The sequence below is a fragment of the Crocodylus siamensis genome, chromosome 1 (assembly GCF_052110815.1).
Source record: "Crocodylus siamensis isolate JL-2025a chromosome 1, ASM5211081v1, whole genome shotgun sequence".
In the NCBI taxonomy this organism is placed as follows: Eukaryota; Metazoa; Chordata; order Crocodylia; family Crocodylidae; genus Crocodylus; species Crocodylus siamensis.
The window spans coordinates 79,214,268-79,227,670 of NC_143395.1; the positions used below are offsets into that span (position 1 = coordinate 79,214,268).

General features: G+C 44.3%; 1 protein-coding gene across 5 annotated transcripts in view; it reads right to left on the minus strand.

Annotated features, from left to right (window-relative positions):
• The window catches only part of FBXL4 (F-box and leucine rich repeat protein 4), a 152,486-nt gene that overhangs the window by 115,611 nt on the left and 23,472 nt on the right, over positions 1-13,403 (minus strand). The window lies entirely within an intron of this gene.

The window sequence follows — 13,403 nt, forward strand, 5'->3', positions numbered from 1 at the left end:
CATTACCATTCTTTCAATGCTGGCCACTTAAACTTTCCAACTTAAAAAAAAAGCATATAGTAAACAGAGTTTACACTACAAAAAAGTTACTCTGCTAATCAGGCTTGGAAATTTCATTGTTGAAATACACAATAGGAAAATGTATGAGTGCTTGATTGAATAGTTCTTATTTTAAACCATCAAGCCTGCAGATCTGTTTCAACGGGTATTTCAGTTTCCATAGGCTTGAAGACAGAACCTGACCTGGCTTTCACTGGTGGAATGGAAATGTCCCACCAACTGCCATTAGTTCCTTAGCTAGGATAATTCAGATGTACACTTTTAAAATTATACACTGTGCTAAATAAATTTAGATGAAAAACAATTTCTCCTGTTGCAGAGCACTTTAAATTCCATATAATAAGAAACCAAAACAGACAGATGCCAATTTCCATCTCTGTTCTGGATGAATAGTTTCCATGGGTGACTGGCTTGTGGACTTAATCATACAAAAAAAGAAAATATTCAGGTCAGCACAGATTAGCTTTCCTATTCTTCTTCATGTCAAGGTCCATAGATCCTTTACAATGGACCCAAAAGCCTGAAGAAGACTTCTGCCAAAAGAAAAGAAATGCTACTGGCCAAGACTGAATGACCAAAATGCAAAACTTGGTAAGACACTTAATAACTCTGCCCTGGGCATTAGCATCCCTATGATTTTGACTTTAATTTTTAAATAGTAAAGGAACATTTTTTAAATTTTCTTATGAAATTAACTTCATGAGTGTCAAGACTTATTTGAATTATGGATCTTCGATAATGAAAGGTCACTTCAGGAAAATGCATGCAACTGGCAGCAAGCGGAATGCCAAATCTAATGGAGAGGAAGTATAACAAGACTTCCTGGTGAGGTATAAGGACCATACAATACTGTAAGTAATCTTGTAGGTATTAAGTAAGGCTGGTGCCCTAAGGAAATATTTAATGTTGGAATAATTTATTTTCCCTGAATAAGCCAAGAATATCATGCTGCAGAGACCTGACCTTTTTGTTTGGACATTTATGCACACATAATATAATTCTTCTGGAGGACCACAAAGCTATGTTCTGGTGGTTTATCATGACAGTTGAGCTGTGGACTCTGCACCAAACAACAGAATAAATACAGTTTGTTGACTTTAATTTTTCCATTAAAAGAGCAATTATCCCTAAAATTGGTTTAGCTAACTAGCTGCTACTACCAGAAATAAGTCATAATTCTGGTAGTAGCAGCTAGTCAGCCAACCCAATTTTTGTCATGTATGTCTAATGTTCATTAGAGATGAGTATTTGACTGGACAAGACTACCTGGACAATTGACCGGTCAAATATTGTCAAATAATGATAAAATATTTTAAGCATTAATTTATTAGAACAGTGAAGAGAGACAATTTAATCTTCAGGAAGTTAGATAATTAGCTAATTACAGACAAGTTATATAACTGCCTTTGAAATTAAATTCTAAAAAAGTTGCAATTAATTTTTATAAGTAAAAATCTTAGGTAAGTGTAAATATGAATAATATTCAAGACCAGTAGTGTAACTGAGGGAGGCAAACAGATGCGAAAAAAAAGTACTGCCTCCATGGGCACTATCCTGTTCAGCTCTGCCCATGTACTGAGGTTGCCCTGCTATGCCTCTGTTCAAGACTGAAAGCTTGCAAATAAAGGCATTTTTTGCAACTATTTAGTTGGTCTAATAAAAGATAACACCTCTACCAAGAGTGCTGAATAATTCTCATTTCCTTAGTTTTTATCCCAAAAACCCCAGGGTCAGCTAAAAAAAGTTGTAAAATAACAATACAAATAACAAACAGAAATAAAACACACAGAAACTATAAAAGACAAAATTAAGTCACAGTAGATGGTCAGTAGAAGGTTTTCTATGCTGCTGGTTTTGGTTCTGCCTCAGCACAGAGTAGGTCCTGCAGCCCCATGTAGCTTAATGAAAAGAAGGGAAAGGAGGGAAGAGCTCAGGAAGAAGATTAGGGCAAGGGGTACTTGCTTCTAAGTGCAATGAGTGAGAAATAAGGAGCCATCACTGGAGGGTGGCCGGAAGAAGTGGCAACTACAGCTCTATGCTTTTAGGAAGATATACCCCAGCGTATGGAAGCTATTGAAGGAGTCCATGATATACAATTTTTTATATATAAGAATAACAAATTTTCCATATATAATCTAATTTGGGGGTGTGGTGTCTTAAATTCAGGGTCTTCTTGGATTGTAGCAAATACATTATGATCTTATCCCTCTATTATACCTTCCTATGGTATATAGGAAGAACATAAAACTACAGCTGATCTGGCACAGCCATAGTCCCCTAAGCATAGTTTAACAACACTTGGTACTCTCTTGCTGACAGAATCTATCCTCTGGTTTTTATTTCTGCTGCTTTTTTAAACATATTTTACTATGTGACTACTGTCCTCCCTCCCATGAGACAGGTTCGGCAATATCAAGGCATGTTTAAAGTAATCAGCGTACACCTACTGGCCTATTTTTCCTATTATTATAAGAGTATCTTTTATTATTGTATTATGGTAGCATCTAATCTAGTGGTTCTCAACCTTTTCAGACTTAAGGCACCCCTCAAAAGACTCAAGGCACACCTTGGAGAATGCCAGGTCTTAATTTTTGCTGCTTTGATGACAGAAAAATAATAGAACAAATTCTTCTATTGCAAAGAACTCAGAAAGACCACAATGGGTCATCATGTTTTCGACACTATGAATTCCTATTTGTAATCTCCTAGTTTATTTTGTGAATCATGTTTGCTACCTAACAGTGCTGACACTCTTCCCACTGAGTTGTGCATCAGCCTCAAAGCGCTGGGGCACCCTGTTTGAAAATCACTGATCTAATCAGACTAGGATCAAAAAATATAGAACAAAACTGAAGTCCAAACCCAGGAAACCTATGATTTAGGTAAATAACAAAATACAGCAGATGGTTACAGACTGCATGACAAGGGAGTACAACAAAAGAGCAAAGCAGTTTGGACCTACATAATGGGCACTAATTTCAGCACAGTAGCAACTTACCGGCATTAGGTTCCCCCTACAGCAACCACTACTTGGTTATTTACTCTTTGAGGGTTTGTCCACATAACACAGCTTTGGAGTAAACAGTGAAACAGCTCAAAGATTGCTCCAAAAACATTTAAATTTCAAATGTTCTGCATTTTTTGTCTCTCACATGGGCACTTTTGGGTCTCCAGACTGAGCTTCTCAGAAACTCTACTCTTCTCCTGCACGGGGACCACATGGGACAGAGATCTGTATTTCCCTGGAGATCTCAGACACCATACTCATATCCTAATCTACCAGTAGGATGGTGCATGTTTTAATGGAGTCAGGCCTGCCTATATCAGGTAGTGACAATATCTGTCCTGCATCTGGTGTCCCACATCCAGGACTCATAGGAAACAGAGAGGTAGGAGAAGTGGCTGAGCTCCTCCAAGTGAAGCATGTCTACTTGTGTAGGCTGTGCAGCTTTCCCTCTGGTACACTGCCTTTCACATTTTACTCCCTCATGGAGATGAGTGGACTGTTTCTCCCAAAGCCTTTTTCCAACCCTGCCTATTTCTTTCTCAGCTGGGAGAGGAAATGAGCCTCACGCCGAATGAGCCGCAAGAGCTGCAAACTGCCCTCTGCCAGCAGACTCCGCTAAGCTACCCAGTGAAACATCTGACACCACAAAGGAAGAGAGGAAACACCAATCCTTTGATTTTTGCCTTTTTCCCCCTCAAGCTAGCTCCTTCCCTAACTTTTGCAGGAGTGCCAAGAGATGCACAGGAAAAGAGGATGTGGAATTAAGGGTCTATGCCCAGAGACCCTTAATTCCTGGTTGAAAATCACTGATCTAATCAGATCAGGACCACACTGTGCTATACCCTGAACAAAATCCCAACTGTTAGTCTAAAAATCTGAAATAAAATTTGTAATTTTGCTCAAGAATGCTCTGCAGCAAGCAAGTCTGGCAGAGCCACAAGACACTGAGGGGAAATTAAAAAGTGAAGAAAACTTCAGGAGGTAGGGCATTCCCTTGTTGCCACTAACAGTCACTAGTTGTGACTGAGTTACCAGCAGGATTAACCACTGCAATAGATCTGTAGTATGAAGAAATACACAGATAACACTCCAATTTACTAAAATAAGAAATAATTGCATAGCAGCAGCCAGATGTACTGTGAAGTAGCAGCACCTGCACTGTTACACACTTCCAGATTGGTTGGGAAACTGTGTTTTTGAACTCCCAGTACTGCACACAGAAATGCGATATCACCAGGAAACTGCATGCAACTGGAAAGTGAAACTGACCATCAACTGTAATTAAAAAAGGAAGATTTTTCCCCTGTATTTTTCACATTTAGTCGTTAAGAGTTGTTTCTGTAACAGTAAGTTTAAAAAAAAGCTTCAGTGATTTCTAACTAGACAGCTCTGACTTCAATATACACACATTTCCATAATCTGACAGCAACAAATTGTAAACTATTGGTAAGTTTCTAAATGACTGATTCAAATGAAGGAATCAATGCATTTTAAACAGTAAATTTTGGGGAAGGGCGGAAAACAGAAGAATGGTAAAAGTATTTTCCTGATCTATCTTAGAACTATCTTTTCCAAGTCAGTACCTGTTTCTACAGTAGTCTAAACCCTTCTTTTATTACTAATTCAAAAGAGAGGCAAAAGAGAGCATCTTCTTGTAGTTTGTTTTATCAGTGGTTAAAGATATCCTACTCAACCATTAACATTCTCACTTGCCATTTGGAAAACTTAAGAGACCCTTCCGCTTAAGGGTGCAATTTCTCTGCCAAGCATCTGTCTGGCTCGAGAACAAGGAAGGAACAAACACATGTAGAATTCTAGAATTGCTGGAAGTCATAATTTTGATGAAAGAATTTGAGCTTTCCTCCATTTCCAGGCAGAAGATCAATTAATCACAATCTTTTTCCATACTGAATCATTTAGTGTCCTTCAACAGATCCCTGACAAGCTTGACCTATTTAAAGATAGCTTGAAGCAAATTGCTCTAGGCTAGCATCCTCCTACGTTCGTAGATTAATAGGAGGATTTCATAATCACTGGCAATGATTCAATGAAGTGGGTAAGATGCACTGTACCACCACGGGGACTCAGATGAGAACCTCTCTCTAGCAACATGCAGGACTAGTTCTTAGATTTAAATAAAGCATAACGTTGGTGACAGCCAAACAAGTGACATCTATTCGGACCATGGATGTTCACAAGGAAGAAAATAAAAAGGCTTTCTTGAACAAGGTATTAATCTTCTGGTTCATAAGACTCTTGGACATTGCTGAGTTTAGAAACTGCCTGGGTCATGTACAACCTTCAGAGCCTACATGCCCTTCCTCTGTGGAACTGGAACCCAATTTTTTTCCTGGTCTAAGAGGATGAGATCTGGATGTAGAGTCCAAATGAAATTACTAGAGACATTTTGGCTAAATGGTTAATATCACTGTTCTCTCTTCCTTAAAAAAGAGCTCTTGGATGATACTGAGAAAACTAAACCAGGAGACACAGCAGGGAATTAAGGATGCTGCACACCAAGCTCAAGCCTGATCCAGCCCATGGACCGACCCCACCTATGGAATCAATCGGTACTACTCGTCTCTAGGGACCTAGTGAATTCACAGTTTTGCAATTTTTATGGAAACTTTGAATTCAGTCAGTCGTGGAAAAACCCAGTCCCACAAAAAAGCATGGGGAACACAAAAAGGTGCAAAATCAGCAGCAAGCGGGAAGAGGTGGAAGAAAACTGCAAAACCAGGAAAGAGTGGGAAACTCTGGATTCCTGAAGCACAAGAGACCACAAAATCAGGAATCAGCTGCCCCAAATTTGATCAGTCAAAGCCCACAAGAAATATTTTCATTTTCATAGATTTCATAGATTTTTCATAGACATTAGAGCTGGAAGGGACCTTGGGAAATCATCGAGTCCAGCCCCCTGCCCAAAGGGCAGGAAGTCAGCTGGGGTCATAGGATCCCAGCAACATAAGCATCCAATTTACTCTTGAAGGTGTTCAATGTAGGTGCTTGAACCACCTCCGCTGGCAGACTGTTCCAGACCTTGGGGGCTCGGACAGTAAAGAAATTCTTCCTTATGTCCAGCCTGAAACAGTCTTGCAGGAGTTTGTGACCGTTCGACCTCGTCATCCCTTGGGGCGCTCTGGTGAACAGATGTTCCCCCAGATCCTGGTGTTCACCCCGATAAACTTATAGGTGGCCATCACATCACCCCGAGCCTGCGCTTTTCCAGGCTAAAGAGTCCCGTGGCTCTCAGCCTGTCATCGTAAGATCTGTTTTCCTGACCTCTGATCATGCACGTGGCTCTCCTCTGGACTCTCTCAAGCTTCTCCACATCCTTTTTGAATTGTGGAGCCCAAAACTGGACGCAGTACTCCAGCTGCGGCCTCACCAAGGCCGAGTACAAGGGGAGAATGACGTCCTGGGATTTGCTCGAGAAGCATCTATGGATGCAAGCCAGCATTTTGGTCGCTTTACTAGCCGCAGCATCGCATTGCAGGCTCATGTTCATCTTGTGGTCAATGATGACCCCCAAGTCTTTTTCTTCTGTAGTGCTAACCAACATAGCACTGCCAAGCCTATAAGGGTGCTGCAGGTTTTTCCTCCCAAGGTGGAGAACCTTGCATTTATCAGTGTTAAACACCATCAGGTTCTCGTCTGCCCATTTGCTGAGCTTGTCCAGGTCAGCCTGGATCACCCGCCTATCTTCTGGCGTGGATGCTTTGCCCCAAAGTTTGGTGTCATCAGCAAACTTGGCCAGTCCCCTCCTGACTCCAATGTCCACATCGTTAATGAAGATGTTGAACAGTATGGGTCCCCGGACAGAGCCTTGAGGGACCCCACTGGTCACAGGGCACCATGATGAGTGACTGCCATCAATCACAACCCTCTGGGTCCGACCACGAAGCCAATTTCCCAGCCAGCGGATCGTGGTGGAGCCAAGGCCACAACTGGCCAGTCTGGCCAAGAGGTGATCATGGGATACCAGATCAAAAGCTTTTTTGAAGTCAAGTTGTGTCGTTAGTTTTAAAAGCTGCAGCAACTGCATAGTCAGCTATTCTATTTATTCACTTGGTAGGTGCACAAAGATAGAGGGGGCTACCAACTGTCTACTTCTCCCGCTTCAATTTTTTTGCAGTCAGCTTTCCCACTATGCAACTACATTACCTGATTCTGCTATCAGACACAGCTTAAAAACTACAGTAGAAGTTGGCAACCTATAGCCTCAAGCTCAACTTACCTCATGAACGCTTTGACTCCAACCTACAGACTGGAGCTTTGGCAGCATTCAGCCACAGGGACAAATGCCAGCTGTAGGTTTCCCCATACCATCAGACAAGCAGCAGCAGGGTCCTAGCACCCATCTTCCCATGACAGCCTGCATCTGGAAAAGTTTGTCTACTCCACAGATATAAAGTGAAATGGAGTTGATTCCCTTCTGCCGCACTATTGCCCAGGTGGATTTGCCTCAATGCCAGTGAAAACTAGCAAAATTATCTTTAGTTTGCATTCTGTTGTTTGAGACAGCTATACACTGCAAAGATATTGCAGCTCTCCCTGAACATTAGGGAATAACTTGCCCTATTGTTTTACTCTAGGTTCACAATTGAGAAATTATCTTTGCCTTCATCAAGTGTCAGAGGTTTGTTGTTCTCCTCCCTGTCTTGTCTCTTCTATCACACCAATGAAATTTTCAGCTCTACAAAAGCTGATGGCACTAATCCAAAAAAGCTGTCCTAATCTACTATGTAAAGTGGATTTTTCAAGCCCTGTCAATTGCTAACACTTTTCTAACATGTTCCCCCCCTCTTTTTGGGGGGGGGGGGGCGGGGAGAGTGTTAAATAAACGAGATCCTCACAGCAGCCCCAGCCACCTCAACAATGTTAGAATCTGCTTATAATTGAGAAGAGCAGAAGACAGCATAGCATAAAGCTAACTGAGTTGGCTTCCTCTACCCACCATCCCCCAATGGCATAGCACTGTTACATTTGTTGGTTGGTCCTGTACTGACCATAATCAGTCACCATAAATTAGAGCAGTCTGGATCAATTTATGCCTGTGCTGAAACAGTCATTATGTCAATGTTAGAGAATCAAACCCTGCTATTTGTTGATCCACTCCTACCCACTTAATTTTGGCATGGAAAAAAATCTGGCTCCATATCTTTGCATCTGATCTGCTCTTTTTATAGCTTGCTGTGAATCTTTTTAGATAGTATTTGTTCCTTTTTTAAATCTGTCTAGTATCACTGCCACCACTCAGCTTTTATATAGAACTTTATAAAACATTTTTACATCTGTGAATGAAAAGGAGCTAAGTGCCATTATCCACATTTTACTAAGTGGGGAACATAGATGGAGCAAGAGTAAGTAACTTGGCTCATGATCACCCAAAGAGCCAGAGGAGTTAAGAACAGAACTCAGAGCTCTCAAATCTGAGCTTGAGTCCAATCCCTTCCTCACTGAGCCACACTGAATGGTAAGAATTTAACTTACATAATACCAGTGCAAAGAGTGATAACACAAAATTCATAGATTTCATAGACATCAGGGCTGGAAGGGACCTCAGGAGATCATCGAGTCCAGCCCCCTGCCCAAAGGGCAGGAAGTCAGCTGGGGTCATAGGATCCCAGCAACATAAGCATCCAATTTACTCTTGAAGGTGTTCAATGTAGGTGCTTGAACCACCTCCGCTGGCAGACTGTTCCAGACCTTGGGGGCTCGGATAGTAAAGAAATTCTTCCTTATGTCCAGCCTGAAACAGTCTTGCAGGAGTTTGTGACCGTTCAACCTAGTCATCCCTAGGGGCGCTCTGGTGAACAAACGTTCCCCCAGATCCTGGTGGTCACCCCTGAGAAACTTATAGGTGGCCATCAGATCACCCCTGAGCCTACGCTTTTCCAGGCTAAAGAGTCCCATGGCTCTCAGCCTGTCATCGTAAGATCTGTTTTCCTGACCTCTGATCATGCGCGTGGCTCTCCTCTGGACTCTCTCAAGCTTCTCCACATCCTTTTTGAATTGTGGAGCCCAAAACTGGATGCAGTACTCCAGCTGCGGCCTCACCAAGGCCGAGTACAAGGGGAAAAGGCCGAGTACAAGGGGAAGTATTTAACAGAATGATTCACAGAGTTTGACCTTGATACCTGAAAGAGTTACCTGTTAGACCACATCCAGACATGCAGGGGTGTGTGCTTGCAGCAGCACAAATTGCTGCAGCACATGCCCCTGCATGTGTGCCTCACTGTAAGAAAAACTGCCTGTAGAAATTTACTAACAAAATCATAAATAATAGTGTAGCAGGCTCAGTGCTTCAAGGACAGGCTGATAAGACACAGGCCTCGTCGCCTTGAAGTCTGAAGCAGAGATACAGCCCCCACCCCATTAGTTAACACGCAGCCAAAAACCAGCTTTGAAACGATTAAAAGTTTTCCCACACTGACCTAACATCTTTCCTTCACAGTGGAAAATTCCCACCTGCGCGCGCATATTGTCTGTAAACTATAAATCGCCTCTAACAGTTTTATTCGGGGCCTCTGAGTTCGCTCAGGGTGCCCAGCATGCTGAATAAATTTTGAGACAGACAGCAACTCTGTGTCTTTGGGAACAGCTCCGCAAGGGGTCACGAACTCCTCAACAATTTTGGCACCGCAGATGGGACCCCCTGTGTGCTGACCCTGCTGTTCGTCATTCAGACCAACCTTCCCAGCCAGCATAGGTGAATTTGTCACCATTCGGAGGGCTTGGTCCAGGTGTCGGGTAAGTGGGGCCCGCCATGAGGGGTAGCTGTTCCCAGGAATTTATAGACCAGAGTGCTTAAGTCTCGGGAGGATGGGACAAATCAGCTTCAAACGTCCCACCGGGATCTCCTTTAGGCAGACTTCTCCAGGTTTGGGGAGAAGAGAATCTGCCGGTGCAGTCTGGCATGGGCACGAAGTGCACTTGTATTTTGTGTACACAGGAGTGGCCTGTCTTAACTCAACAAGGTGCTCCGGATAAACAGTGGCCGAAATTTGGCTCATTTGATCGGTCTCATTTAGCATTCCTTTGAATGGAATTGGTAGCTTTAAAACTCAACAGAAGGATTACTGGTACCTGTGGGCTGAATTGGCTGAAAAAGCCCCAAAACCAGTTCTTTGCTCTACTACTTCACCTCCTTATGATCCTCCGATTTCAGTCTCTGTGGAGTCTGAAGACGGACCCAAGCCTCTCTACCCTGCTCTCCCTGTCTCCGGTCAACCCCTGCCCCTTGATGAGAGCACTGCAGCTCCCATGGCATCAGCGCCGGCTCCAAGCTCCGGGCTCCCTGCCTCCAAAGGCTTTTCTTCGGTCTGGACCCGGAGCCGGGGTCCTCTTAAGGAGGCATTTCCACCCAGCCAGGGGAAGGAACACCCGAATGCAGTGGTTCAGGCTCCTTTACGAACCTACCCAGTCCCGTTTGTGGATGGCAGGGGCAGCTTCCAGGTTCGCCCTACTCTAATTCATGTGCCTTTCACCCGAGGGAACCTCCTCATTTTGCAACAACAAACCCCCTCTTTTCGGGAAAAACCTAATGAAGTAGGACGGACTATTCGGCGCATAGTCCATACTTATGACCCCTCTTGGTTAGACATGCAGGAACTCATGGATACCCTGCTGACCCCAGACAAGCGGGCTAAAGTTTTAAACTGTGCCAGGGCTGTTGCCTCAGCAGTAAACAGAGATCCTTGGCCTTCTAATGAACCTAATTGGGATTACAACACCCCCGGGGGAAGCCCAGAATGATTTACTAGCAGGCTTTGATGAAACGAGTAAAAAGCCTGTGAATTGGGGAAAATTCCATGCATGCAAACAGGGACCCAAGGAGCATCCGGATGCCTTCTTTACCCGTTTGTGTAAGGCAGCCAAGACATACGTTCGTCTTGATGTAGATAAACCAAAGCATGTGCCTTTGCTGGTATCAGCCTTTGTAAACCAGAGTGCTCCCGATATTAAGGAGCATTTCCACAGGTATACTCCAGGGTGGGAAGGAAAGAGTATGTTAGAGATAAGAAACATAGCAAGCTATGTGTTTGATGGGAGAAAGGACAGAGAAAGAAAGAAGGAGAGAAAGGAAGATTTTAAGCTAGTAGCTGCAATGGTTGAGGGAACTGTGCACAGCATGTCAGGAAGAGGACAGAACAGGGGAAGGGGCCAGGGAGGGTTTCAACGAAGGGGATTAGGTCAGAGAACCCAGGGCGAGGGGTGGTCCACAGTTCAAAAGGCCAACGAAGTATATTACTACTGTAAACAACCTGGACACTTCAAACGAGTGTCCCCAGAGGAAGGGGATGAACATCAGAGCCATCCCAGAACAGGGGCCCCCTCCGGACCAGTGACGCGAGGAGCCAGTGTTAAAAACTACTCACAGGAAAGAAGGACTCAGTGACCCGACTGATCACCCTCACCCAGTCTGCCCTGCAGTAACTATAAATTGCAATAAGAGCAACCCTGTTGCCTCAATTCAGGTAGGAGAGCAACAATATTACTGTTTAATTGACACCGGCGCTACTATGTCTATGTTATCTAAACTCCTGAGTGTGCAGGTCTAATTGAAAAGGAACTGAGAATGTGATGGGACTGGGAGGGAATTGCTCAAAACTAGCAGAAGTGCCCCTACTTGAGTCCAAGTGGGACCCTTGCCACGTGAACACTCCTTTTTGTTGTCTGTCCGTGCTCCTACGAATTTATTAGGACAGGACTTACTGTGTAAGCTGAAGGCCACCCTACACTGTAGTCCGCAAAGAATAACTTTAGAATTACCAATTAACAAACTGCCTTATTTTGCCTGGGCATTGGCCTCAGAGGGGGAAAAGAGAAATTTACCGGTGGAACTACAACGATTGCCAGCCACATTGTGGGGCTGGAAGGCCACCAATGTAGGACTGCTAAAGTCTGCCACTCCGGTTGTTATTCAAACCAAGGGGAGAGTCCCGCCTTGCGTGCCTCAGTACCTGCTGAATGAAGAAGCAGAAGAAGATTTGCAGCCCCTTATAGATAAATACATCAGGAAAGGGATTTTAGTGGAGTGTTAGTCACCTTGCAATACCCCCGTGTTACCAGTCAGGAAACCTAAATTAGGAAAGGATGGCAAGCCTGTTTATCGTTTTGTGCAAGACTTATGTGCTATAAATGATTATGTAATTCCCAGAGCTGCCGTAGTTCCTAACCCTGCCACCATTGTTACCTCCATCCCGTAGTGGGCCACTCAATTCACAGTAATTAATTTGTGTGCTGCCTTCTTTTCAAACCCAGTTGCAGGTTTCTGAGCTCCTGGAACCCATTCAGAAACCCAGACAGATAGCCGTAACACATGTCGCCGCACACACCGACGGGAGCACGCCTGAGGCTAAAGGAAATGAGCGGGAGGATGCTGCTGCCAAAGCTGCTGCTCAACAACCCCTAAGTCTCAATGCCTTTGCTCCTGTGTAGGAGACATCCAGAGCCTTGAAAAGATATGAGCAAGTGTGCAAAGGAGAAGAAGACGACTGGAAACGTCTCTATGGGGCTTATTCAAAAGATGAACTGCGGTACACTAGCGATGACCGCCCCATCTTGCCTAAAACATTACAGCGGCCCTTGTGCCAAATAGATTTCATAGACATTAGGGCTGGAAGGGACCTCAGGAGACCATCAAGTCCAGCCCCCTGCCCAAAGGGCAGGAAGTCAGCTGGGGTCATAGGATCCCAGCAACATAAGCATCCAATTTACTCTTGAAGGTGTTCAATGTAGGCGCTTGAACCACCTCCGCTGGCAGATTGTTCCAGACCTTGGGGGCTCGGACAGTAAAGAAATTCTTCCTTATGTCCAGCCTGAAACGGTCTTGCAGGAGTTTGTGACCGTTCGACCTCGTCATCCCTTGGGGCGCTCTGGTGAACAGACGTTCCCCCAGATCCTCGTGGTCACCCCTGATAAACTTATAGGTGGCCATCAGATCACCCCTGAGCCAACGCTTTTCCAGGCTAAAGAGTCCCATGGCTCTCAGCCTGTCATCGTAAGATCTGTTTTCCTGACCTCTGATCATGCACGTGGCTCTCCTCTGGATTCTCTCAAGCTTCTCCACATCCTTTCTGAATTGTGGAGCCCAAAACTGGACGCAGTACTCCAGCTGCGGCCTCACCAAGGCCGAGTACAAGGGGAGAATGATGTCCCGGGATTTGCTCGAGAAGCATCTATGGATGCACGCCAGCATTTTGGTCGCTTTACTAGCCGCAGCATCGCATTGCAGGCTCATGTTCATCTTGTGGTCAATGATGACCCCCAAGTCTTTTTCTCCTGTAGTGCTAACCAACGTAGCACTGCCAAGCCTGTAAGGGTGCTGCAG